Source organism: Pinus tabuliformis, chromosome 8, assembly GCF_031772625.1.
Source record: "Pinus tabuliformis cultivar Carrire ecotype Pingquan chromosome 8, CPIR1, whole genome shotgun sequence".
Lineage (NCBI taxonomy): Eukaryota > Viridiplantae > Streptophyta > Pinopsida > Pinales > Pinaceae > Pinus > Pinus tabuliformis.
In genome coordinates, this window is record NC_142294.1 from 1,490,781,098 (window position 1) to 1,490,792,062 (window position 10,965).

The following is a 10,965-nucleotide window of genomic DNA, read 5'->3' on the forward strand; positions in this document are numbered from 1 at the left end:
CTCTAGAAACACAAAAATATCCAACCTGAATCAAAATGATGCCTCTGTCATCAAATTCTCTGACTGTTATTGCCTCTATCGACTAAAAAATCTGCACCTCTATGCCCTTCAGTATCTAACTGCTCTAGCCTCTGTCACTTTGATCTCTGACAGCATCAATCACATTGATTCCTCCTGCTGCATCTGTGCTGTTGTTGGTCCTATCTCCTAGCACTGCATCCGCACTGCACCTCCTCTCATCATGTTGCATCGTGCTACCCACTACTGCACTGCAACTGAGTTACTGACAAGTAAGTAACTGATCTCCCAACTGAATTTCCTGTTGGGCTAGAAACATCCTATGATGCTGAAGCTCCCTCTGCCACTGACAAGTGCTCCCTCTCTAACCTCTACACTGCTACAACAACTTCCTGCATCTCGCACTGTTGCACACCTCTATGTGCCATCCTGCACTGATGCAACACTCTTGTGCCTCTTGCATTATTGCAGCCTACTAGCTCTGCATTGTCTTGGGACTCCTGCACTGTAGCTCTCTCTGCCGCTACATCTGCATCTGTCTCTACCCACTCAGCCAGTCCTACTACTACTCGTCAAGGCTCCCGTAGCAAGGTTTAATCAAAGAGGTTAGGTACCTCAAGGATCCTGCCCCTATTTCAGCCTTCATGGGACTATCACTTCACATCGCCCCACCTCACATCTGGAGGTATGGATGCATGTGATCCATCTGCCTACTTGGATCGAAATTACCCCCTCCTAGAGGTCGCTGCATGAGTGGATGCCTCCACTCGGTCTCCTCTCGGCTTCTCCAGTTGTGGCTACTCCACAACCTCCTGAAGTTGCTTCACCAATTGTGGCTCCTCCACAATTGTCTTGAGACTTCTTTTGGCGCTGCATGTTGAGAGGTAATTTACTCTCCCTCTCAACCACCAAGTATATAACCTTTGCCTTGCTCCTCAAGGATTTGCATGCATCTTGTACCTCAAGTGCATACAGGTTCCTCGCTAGCACACCAATCTGTTTCATCTTTCCCATCGTCACGAAATTTTCTGGAAAAATAGTTGATTTTAAATCAGCGATATCTCCCTCATCCGAACTTCGATTCAGCCAATTTTTTTTTTTGAATTTAGGTCTTTTTCCGTAAGGAATATAGATATGCTATTTGTTTCTGAAAAAAATTTCACAAAATTTTTCAGATCTGCTCTAAAAACTCGCGGTCCAATTTTTTTTTTACTTCGAATTCACTTCTTCATATCTATTCTCTACTATGATCACCTTTGCTCTGATACCATGTAGAAATTTCACCGTAGATCACTTGATAATGCAATATACTAAAGCAAAATACAAGATTTACTTCTACAACAAACTTTACGGAAGCTTAATCGAATATGACCAAGATCAAATAGAACACATATAACTGAGAAGGAGAAAGCAATCACACATGAACACAGAAGAATACTCTGGGGAAAGCCTCAACTAAAAACCTCGATCTCTATATTATCATACAAGTGGAAATATCTTAGGATTACATAAAGCTTCAGCTCACAAGCTATCCAGCTCTTAGTACAATCCCTCACTGCTGCTCATAGACAGTCAAAGGCTTCTGACAAACCTTCTCCTCTACCCTCCAAGCCTCCTATTTCCTTGCGCAGTTTCTCCTCGATCCTCAAGCTGCCACCTATGTGTAATAATCCCTCACATACTGCTCTGACCTCTGAAATAACTGCACAAACTTGAAGGAGATAATTCCTTCTGCATGGATGAGTTTCCTTTATAGGAAAAATCCTCCAACTGATAGTACACTATCCCTTCCTTTAATCTCAACTGGGTCTTTCTCTTAACTCACATGCATGAGTTATTTATGAGATAATATTTAGTTATCTGGAGAACAATAGTTGCATGCAGGCATGCATTAACTGACTGAACTCACAATTAGTTCCTCCAACTGTTTGGAACTAATTTAACTGGAATTAAATCAGTTAATTGAGCTAACTAATTACAAGTCAAAGTACAACTCATCCTGATCTCCTTAATCAAGGGATAACTTCCTCAATCAATGGAGAAACTGTTGCATGTCTTCACATAGACTTCATGTTTGATTTTCTACAACTAATTAACTCAATTACAAACAGCTGCTAAGATCAAATTCGAATTTTACTTCTCAATTTTAGTTCAAGGAGTAACTAAAATTGGAATCTATCCCGAAATGCTATTTATAGCAATGTTATTTTTAGCACTTCCATTTTTCATTCCTTGTTGCTATGTCCAACACTGGTACCTAAACTGTTATTTATAGCAATGTTATTTTTAGCATTTCTTGTTTCCATTTTCAACACAGTCATGATCCTGACATGGTCATGATCTCAGTAAAGGCTACAAGAAGACAGTCATGATCTCTGTGGATCAAAAGGAAACTCTCCAATACATATCTCAACATGGAAGATATAGTTGATGAAGACTTCAGTGAAGGGACAACGAATATGTTGCAGCAGTAATGAAGTGACGTGGTAGTGATGACCTCGATGGTGCAACAATGAAGATGATCTCAATAGTGACAAGAAGAGGATTGGTGCCTTGGTCTTGGTGTGGCCTAGTAGCTTAAGGATCATGGTCTTGGTATTTTTCAAGTAGGATCTCTATAAGAAGAATTTTGTGCGGGTTTTCATTTCTAAGAGGGAGAGGTTTTGTCCTTGATAGAAAGCCAACACCTTTTGTTCTTGTCTCCTGTATTTTGGTAACTGTTTGATGAATTGAGAAATGCACACACTAATGATATCAAGATATTATTGTGCTAATAAGAAAAAAGTTAAAATACCTCACAAATAGTTATCATGTTAAGAAGAATGAAAATAACTACGTTTTCTGTTATTCTTCAACATGGTATCAGAGCTAAGGTGCCAAAGTCAAATGAAGGGAAACAAAAGAGACATACAAGGATATATCTTCAAGGATATCAAAGCAAGTTGAAATGATTAAAGGAGCAAGTATACAACAAGCAAGTCAGCAACAGTTCTGGAGTATCAACTTCAGTAATTATTACAGTCATGCACTCAACTCATGATCAGTTTGATGGAGTATATCAATGATCCTCACTTCTTGACCACTAAACTTTCTCCATGCCATTAAAGATAGTCTCAGGTATATATGTATATATTGCAGAAGTAATCCAAGGAATACCTCTCACAGTCCATGATTACATCATTGTCTCAGTGTAGTTATTACATCAAGGCAGTTTCAGTGATGAGACATCCTATCTATACAGTGCCACCCACATTTTAGTTATGCTATTCATTGACAAGTTTGGGCTCTCAGTACATTGTCTCTCTACACAATGCACATAGACATCACTGTGCAGTGCCATACCAATATACTTGTCACAATCTCGAATTTTGTCTATGATTATGATCTCAATAGCATGGTGCTCATATCAGATCATAGTATCACTAACATATCAACAATATGTTGAACTCAAAAGTACCTTAAAAATGAATTGGGAAGGTCGTGAAGCAGTCTTAGTGATGTCAAGACCACTGATGTCATGGTGCTAGAAGGCCTCCAAGGAAGTTGTGCTGAAAGGATACTAATGATGGGCAACTCAAGAAAAAGAAGCATCAAGGTAAAGATCTCCTCTTCACACACCAAGTAAGTATCTTTCAATTTCATAATCAAATTTGGTTAAATTATTTCATGATTGCAAGGGGATTTATAAATCGGTTAGATAATCGAAAGTCCTTGCATAGAATAAGGAGGATTGTCATAATCCTCATAGAAAAGAGAAATCATTGATATTCATGAAAAATTATGAAGGTAAAGCATTGTTTGAATCCATCAACATATTCATAGGATTCATATGATATCACTCAAAAGTCCTCTCATACTTAAATAGCAAAAGAAGAGACATAAAGAGATATATATGAAATGCTAGATATACTCTCGGAAATTAAAGTAAAGAAGGTCACTTAGACCACAATAGTAAAGGTATCAAATAATGAAGGAACAAATTCATGAGGATCTAGGAAAGTTAATGAGAAGGTAGTCATCATTGATGAGAAAGGTAACAAACATCAATAAACAAAGAAGGTTACCTCACTCGGAAATTTGTGGTATCTATGCTAGATAAACAAAGACAAGTTGTAGTCTACAAGATAAAGGAATTCAACCATGTGCAGAAAGGAAAAGAAAGGTTGGTCCTCAAGCAAAGGAAAAAATAAGTGTAGTGAAGATTCAATGCTACAAAAAGATTTTGGAAGATCATATCACAGAAAGATGAAGGAAGCTAAAGAAAAGGGCCAAGGAAAGAGGGAGTATCAAATCTCTCCTATGAGTAAGATAGTATCCCTCACAAAAGGGTCTTATCATAAGCTCCTAAATCTTTTGTTATAAGATATGACAATGATAATAAGATGAATCATGGCATCATGGAAGCATTAAAAACAAGAGATCGTGACATCACCATAGGAATCGTGAAGGAAAAAATCCATGGCAGACAAACATGTAGGATATATAGCTCTTGGGAGCCTCGGAGGACATTGAAGAAAATAAAGGAGTCATCTAAGGCTCATCATACATCAAGTCAAAAAGGAAACATTTTCAAGTTGGGGATATACAAGATCCTCAAAAATTATCTAATGGAATCCTCATCGTGGGGTTCACTAATCTAGAGAGGAAGCAAGTGTTTCAGTAAAAACTCCAACTTATGGAATCCATGATATAATGGTGTGATGACATGAAGCAAATCAAGGGATTGAAGATCTATTCAATCAATGAAACTGCTAGAAGAAGCCTAGATGACCTAAAGGTAAAATGAGGTATGTATGCGTGTATTTAATTTTATAATGTGATGTCGTATGGTTGCAGGTAATATAGATCATCACTTCTATCTTAAGAAGCATGATCAAGAGAAAATGATATCCTCCTCTGAAAATATGCATAAAGGCATAAGTCACACTAGATGAAATCAAGATAATATGTCCTCATATGAAGTATGAGGTGGTTGACTACAATTAAGAAACTCTAATTGAAAGATCCTGGGAATGGAATGTGTGAGGAAGGAAGATATCGATATACAACCCTGATGAAGTCGATCAATATCCAAAAGATCAAGAAAACTTGACTAGGAAATCTCCCGAAGAGATATGAAAACTATGATAATGAAGACCCTTGACAATGGATATCTTTGGGAGGTATGTAAACATGTATGTAGGATGTTGATACCTATAGGAAGATTTCATGATGAAGAGTCATATCGTAAGGTATGATTTGATTTAATATGATGTTTTGATTTCTTGAATAATATTTGGATGAGTTTATGTAGGGCTACTAGAACAAAACTTGTAAGTACAAGTACAACCAACATTCATGTGATGGATGAAACTCCTAAAAGAAGCACGGAGAGAAAAGAAGTAGCCATATGAAGAAAGTTCCAGATGTATGCCAAGAAGGCCACTTTCCATGAATAAAGGAATGGCATGATGAAATAAGAAGGAAAGTGATTGATGGTTGTTTCCCTACAAGGAAGAAGCTCAAATAATTTCATGACATCAAGGAGAGAGATAATCAAACAGTTGAAGAACCCACGAAGAAGAAGTTGCTGATGTATAAAAGAGTCCTTGGCTAAGAGGTAGCTCTGAAAGGTCCCTGATCAAGAGGGAGTTTGAATTAGATCACCCCTAATTACAAAGGAGTGACAATTGTGTTTTTCCATGTCATGTGTCATGCACTAGACCAGGACTAACACTCGTAAGTCTAGATGAAGGCCATGAATGGAAATGTAGACACATGATAGACACATCATTCTTGTCCTCACCTGGGAAGAAAGAATGGAGGGTTGGGTAACCATCTGGCATCCAATACTCTTTGAGGATGTGTAGGGCATCCAAGATAAGAGTGACCAAGAGGACCGATATTCTTTGAGGGCTAGGAACCCAAGATAAGAATAGTCCTAGAAGGTCATACTCAGTGAACACCTAGGTGGGTATGTACCTTGAGAGACAATCATGAAGGTGTCTATAAATCATTGGTATCACCAACATTATAGCTCATGGTATAATGGAGAGATGGAGCTGTTAGTCAAGGCCTTGCACTATGGTAATTTTGATTGATATGATGTTACATAGATGGGATTACCAATCTGATTCTTCTTATGAGAAATTATTCAGATTGAGAATAACCAAGTACCATCGTAAATACCCCCTAGTTAAGAGGAAGCGTTGAAGAAAAGGGTAACTAGGTTTAGTATTTGTCAATCTAATTTTGATCTTTGTACTTGTCAAGAAAAATAATTATTATTTTTATAATTAATATGAATGAGTTTCTTACTCATTCCATAGGTCTAGGAAAGTCAAAGAGTCAATATTATATTAAATATCTCTACTTGAGCATCAATGTAATGAAAATGGGTCAACCTAGTGTCTAGCAACCCTCCAAATGACAAGCACCAACGTATCTGTCACATCAGCTTGGAAATCAAATTAAAACACTATCAAGCTGGCTCATAAAAGATGACACATCGGTTCAGTGGTCATGTCGACTTATTTTTGGAACCTAACTACTATATATAGGTGTGGAAAGTATCCACATTATAGGAAAAAAAACATTGCGTGTGTCTTTGAAGTTTTGGTGGTGATTACAATAGGTAATCACAATCTCAAAGATGTCCTCGCACTCCTCTCTAAAATCTTGGTCAAATGTAGGGTTACAGAAGTCTCAGATAAAGGTGCAGGACAATGTTTCGGTTAGAAGGATCCCTCTGGCTTTTCGGATAAGGATGACTGCTACACACATTCACATACTCTCACAGTTTCGGATAAGGATGATTGTTGTACACACTCACATTCTCTCATAGTTTCGGATAAGGATGATTGTTGTACACACTCACATACTCTCACGGTTGCACATAGGGACGATTGTTGTACATATATAGTTACATTCTTGGTCAAGGTACAGTCATGATCCTAAAATGGTCATGATCTCAGTAAAGGCTACGAGAAGACAGTGATGATCTGGGTGGATCAAAAGGAATCTCTCCAATACATATCTCAACATGGAAGACCCATTTGATGAAGAATTGGGTGAAGGGACAACAAAGATGTTGTAGGAGTAATGAACTGATGCAGTAGTGATGACCTCGATGGTGCAACAATGAAGATGATTTGAACAGTGACAAGAAGAGGATTGATGCCTTTGTTCTTGGAGTGTCCTAGTAGGTTAAAGATCATGGTCTTGGTATTCATTAAGTAGAATCTCTATAAGAAGAATTTTGTGCGGGTTTTCCTCTCCAAGAGGGAGAGGATTTGGCCTTGACACAATGTCAACACCTTCTGTTCTTGTATCTTGTATTTTGGCAATTGTTTGATGAAGTAATAAATGCACACACTAATGATATCAAGATAATATTGTGCTAATAAGCAAAAAGTTAAAATACCTCACAAATAGTTACCATGCTAAGAATAATCACAGTAACTACATTCACCCTAGATTCTTCAATATTTTCCACTTCTAATAAGATGATCAAGCCCTGTTATCCATCTTCATGTCAACAAGTTGTACAACAAGATGCCATTTCCCTCAAAGACCTTCTACCATGTAAAGTTATTTCATTATGGTAATACACCTTTTAGGTCATTACTACAAATCCCTAAGTCATCACTAGTACAAATTCCTAGGTTATCATTGTCACAGGTCTATGTACTACAAGCTATGGGTAAATTCAAAGTCATGGTGCATCATTATCATCTAGCATTAGAATCAATTCAAGTCAAAGTCAAGTATCTCATCATAGCATTCTCACTATGTCAATCAATGTTTCACATTATCCAATAGTCAAGTTTCTATGTCAAATCATTATGTCATTGTTACAGTTAGTTCAATCATCACTATTATACTAAGAGTTGTATTCAACATCAAGCCAAGTCACATTTATTAGTAAAGATCATCATATACCTAGTTGTTCCATCCTAATCACTGTTCACTATATTTTTAAAGTTACAATATCATTGGGTCAATGTGTGTCAAGAAAATCAGCTCATATGATGTCATTTTCACAGTAATTTAATTTCATTATTCAATGTATCAAGTCACTAAATGTGTATTATTTCACTAGATATTTGTTATCACTATTCATAGATCATCAAGTCAAGGTTCAAACTTAACTCTGTCACATTACTTTGGTTCTAGGTCACTGTATAATTTATTAGATATATATAATTATTTTCATAGACATAGCTCTACTGCTTAATTGTTTACATCAATAATACAAGTGTTGTAGCTAACATGAGGTCATAGGTTACTTGCACATATATACTCAAGGAACTACTTTTCTTTGTCTTACAAGGGCACTATGTCAAGTCAACTCTCAATGCAGTCAGTAGAAAATATTTGTGTATGAATTTAGAACCTGCACACTATGATGATTTAATCTTCAAACAAGTTTAAAGATGAGACCATTTATCCCTTTTATGATGACAATATCTCCATTAATGTTCATTGGGAGAGACCCTTGATAAAGCATCAAACAAGGTCTTAAAACATGAAATTTTTATAGGTGATATGTATGAGGTTGAATCACAAATGGTGACTAAGTATTTTCCAAATAACATAATATTGAGACCTCGTTATTTGTAGTATTTATGCTCTAAGGGTCGAGGGCATTAACTACTTTATGTTTAGAAATCATGCACCATAAGTTCATTATTCTTGGAAATAAGCATCTCATTCAAACAAACCTTCGGTTTTCTTGCTACAAGGTGCTTTTCCAAACGAACATCCAAACCAAGCCACAAAATTACCCTTTCATATTTCCATAGGGGTTGAGGGCTTGTTCTTGGATCACAAGGTATTCATTTCATACATTGTTAGATGATAGATCTAAGAATACCCAAACATCACTCAAATTAAGATATACACATAATAAAAACACTTACCTCAGGGCTGAGAGTGTAGGGTAATATGTTTCAAAATATACGCCCTATCAAAGTGTTGTTTGTGACAAGCCCTAGCTACCTCAGGAAGGCTGAAACTTTGCCTCAGACCACTGAAAATTTCAGAGCTAAGTGTGAGTTAGTTGTTGAAATGTTTATGTCTTTGTGAGTGAATTATATATCATTTTATATTGTTTGATTAGGCTTAACTAGGGGATTCATGTAAACATTGGAGGAGGCCTTTTAGGAAGTGTAATTATTATTAATTATTTTAACTTCTTTAATTAGCATTATCAACTTAGGCCTTAAGCAAAGTCCATATACCCTTTGTAATTAGGAATAGTTAGTCAAGGTTTGACTTGTCCACTCAATAGAATAAATAACCCTTAATAACCTTATTTAAGTATATTTTTTTATGGATTATTCCTAGAAATAGTTTTAATTGTACTAGAATTTGAAATCAATGCTTGGCTTAGTGCATATGGTCCTACTCGAGTGTGAAGCCAATGATTGGTTTACTACCTTTGGATCTTTGAGTTATGTTACTAACTTATACATGGTGATATTATGATGATAAAAAAATTCATATATTGATAATCGTAGGAGGTGTTATGTCAGTACCCCTGGGGTTTTAGCCCACGAAATTGGGCCTTAAATTTCAATCTCATTTTCTCTCAAACCAGGAGGAACCATTGGGGATATCGCATATAAAAAAAAACATATTTTCTAGGAGAATCTAATGACCTAGATATCCAACACAAAATCAATCATTTGGCCCTTCAGAAACCCTCGACAAATTCGAGGTACATGCTCAGTCCAGGGAACCCAAACCCTAGGACTTGGGTTTTCATCCATCCAATAGTATAGTTGTTATCTTGATGTATTCCGACAATTACTAAGAAGAATTAATTAACCATTTGACATCAATGGCTTGTGTTTTTAGTTAAAGTCAAACCCAATCAACTCCATGGTTTGACATCAATGAAAACAACATCCAAAAACTTCTTAAGGTTTTGTATCCAAGATATGAGTAGTCCCAAGGACCGATTCTATTTGAGGATATGATATCAAAGATAAGATTAGTCTTGAGGGAAAATATTCTTTGAGTATGGATGATATCCAATATAAGGATAGTCATGTAAGGACATACCTAGTGAACATCCAGATGGGGTATGTGCCTTGAGAGGTGGTGATGGTGTCCAAATGTATGCCTCCCATCATTGTGCTCTACTAGTGGAAATATAGAGCTTATAAGTTAATGCCTTGCTATGTTTGAAAATGTTGGTTATGATGATGAATATGTTTATCAATCCAAACTCTTATTACGAGAATATTTCAATTTGATAGTGTCTTAGCATCTTGTTGTGTCATTATGAATACCTCCCTAATTAAGAGGGAGCATTGAAAAATGTAACTAGATTCGATCTTCAACATAATTATCATTATATTTATATCAATATGTATTTCATGTAAAAGCAAAAAGAAGAAAAATAAATTTTTACTATTATTATTATTTTCTAGTCAAAGCATGTTCTTCATGCTTCTAGAGTTTATTGAGTCAAAAAGAAAATATCTCCTGTGTCAAATTCCCATTTGGACTATTTGTAAGAGAAAGAAAAAATTTATTTTTGAGTCAAAAGAGTCATTTTGTTCTCCACAAGACCAAGTCGACCCTCCTAGATAAGTGTTAGGTCCCTATAATACTAGTGTATCCCCCTTATTGTTATTGTTAATGTAACCCCCTTGTTTTTATTGTTGTACCCATGTAGCCCCCATATTATTATTGGTGTGCCCCAGTGAACCACACTATTGTTACTGTTGTTCCCTTACATTATTATTGTTATGTAGCTCTAATTATATTGGGACCCCTTAGACCCATATATATACCAAGGAGGCCTTGTCATTTGTATCATCCAAGGATTGTTCATTCATGTGATGTAAAAGAGGTTCCCCCCTAAAATATTCTAATTTTCAAGTCGTTGATCTACTTTTTCTTCTTTTTGTGATCTGGTTGCATAACATTTGGTATTAGAGTTTTGAATTCTAGGGT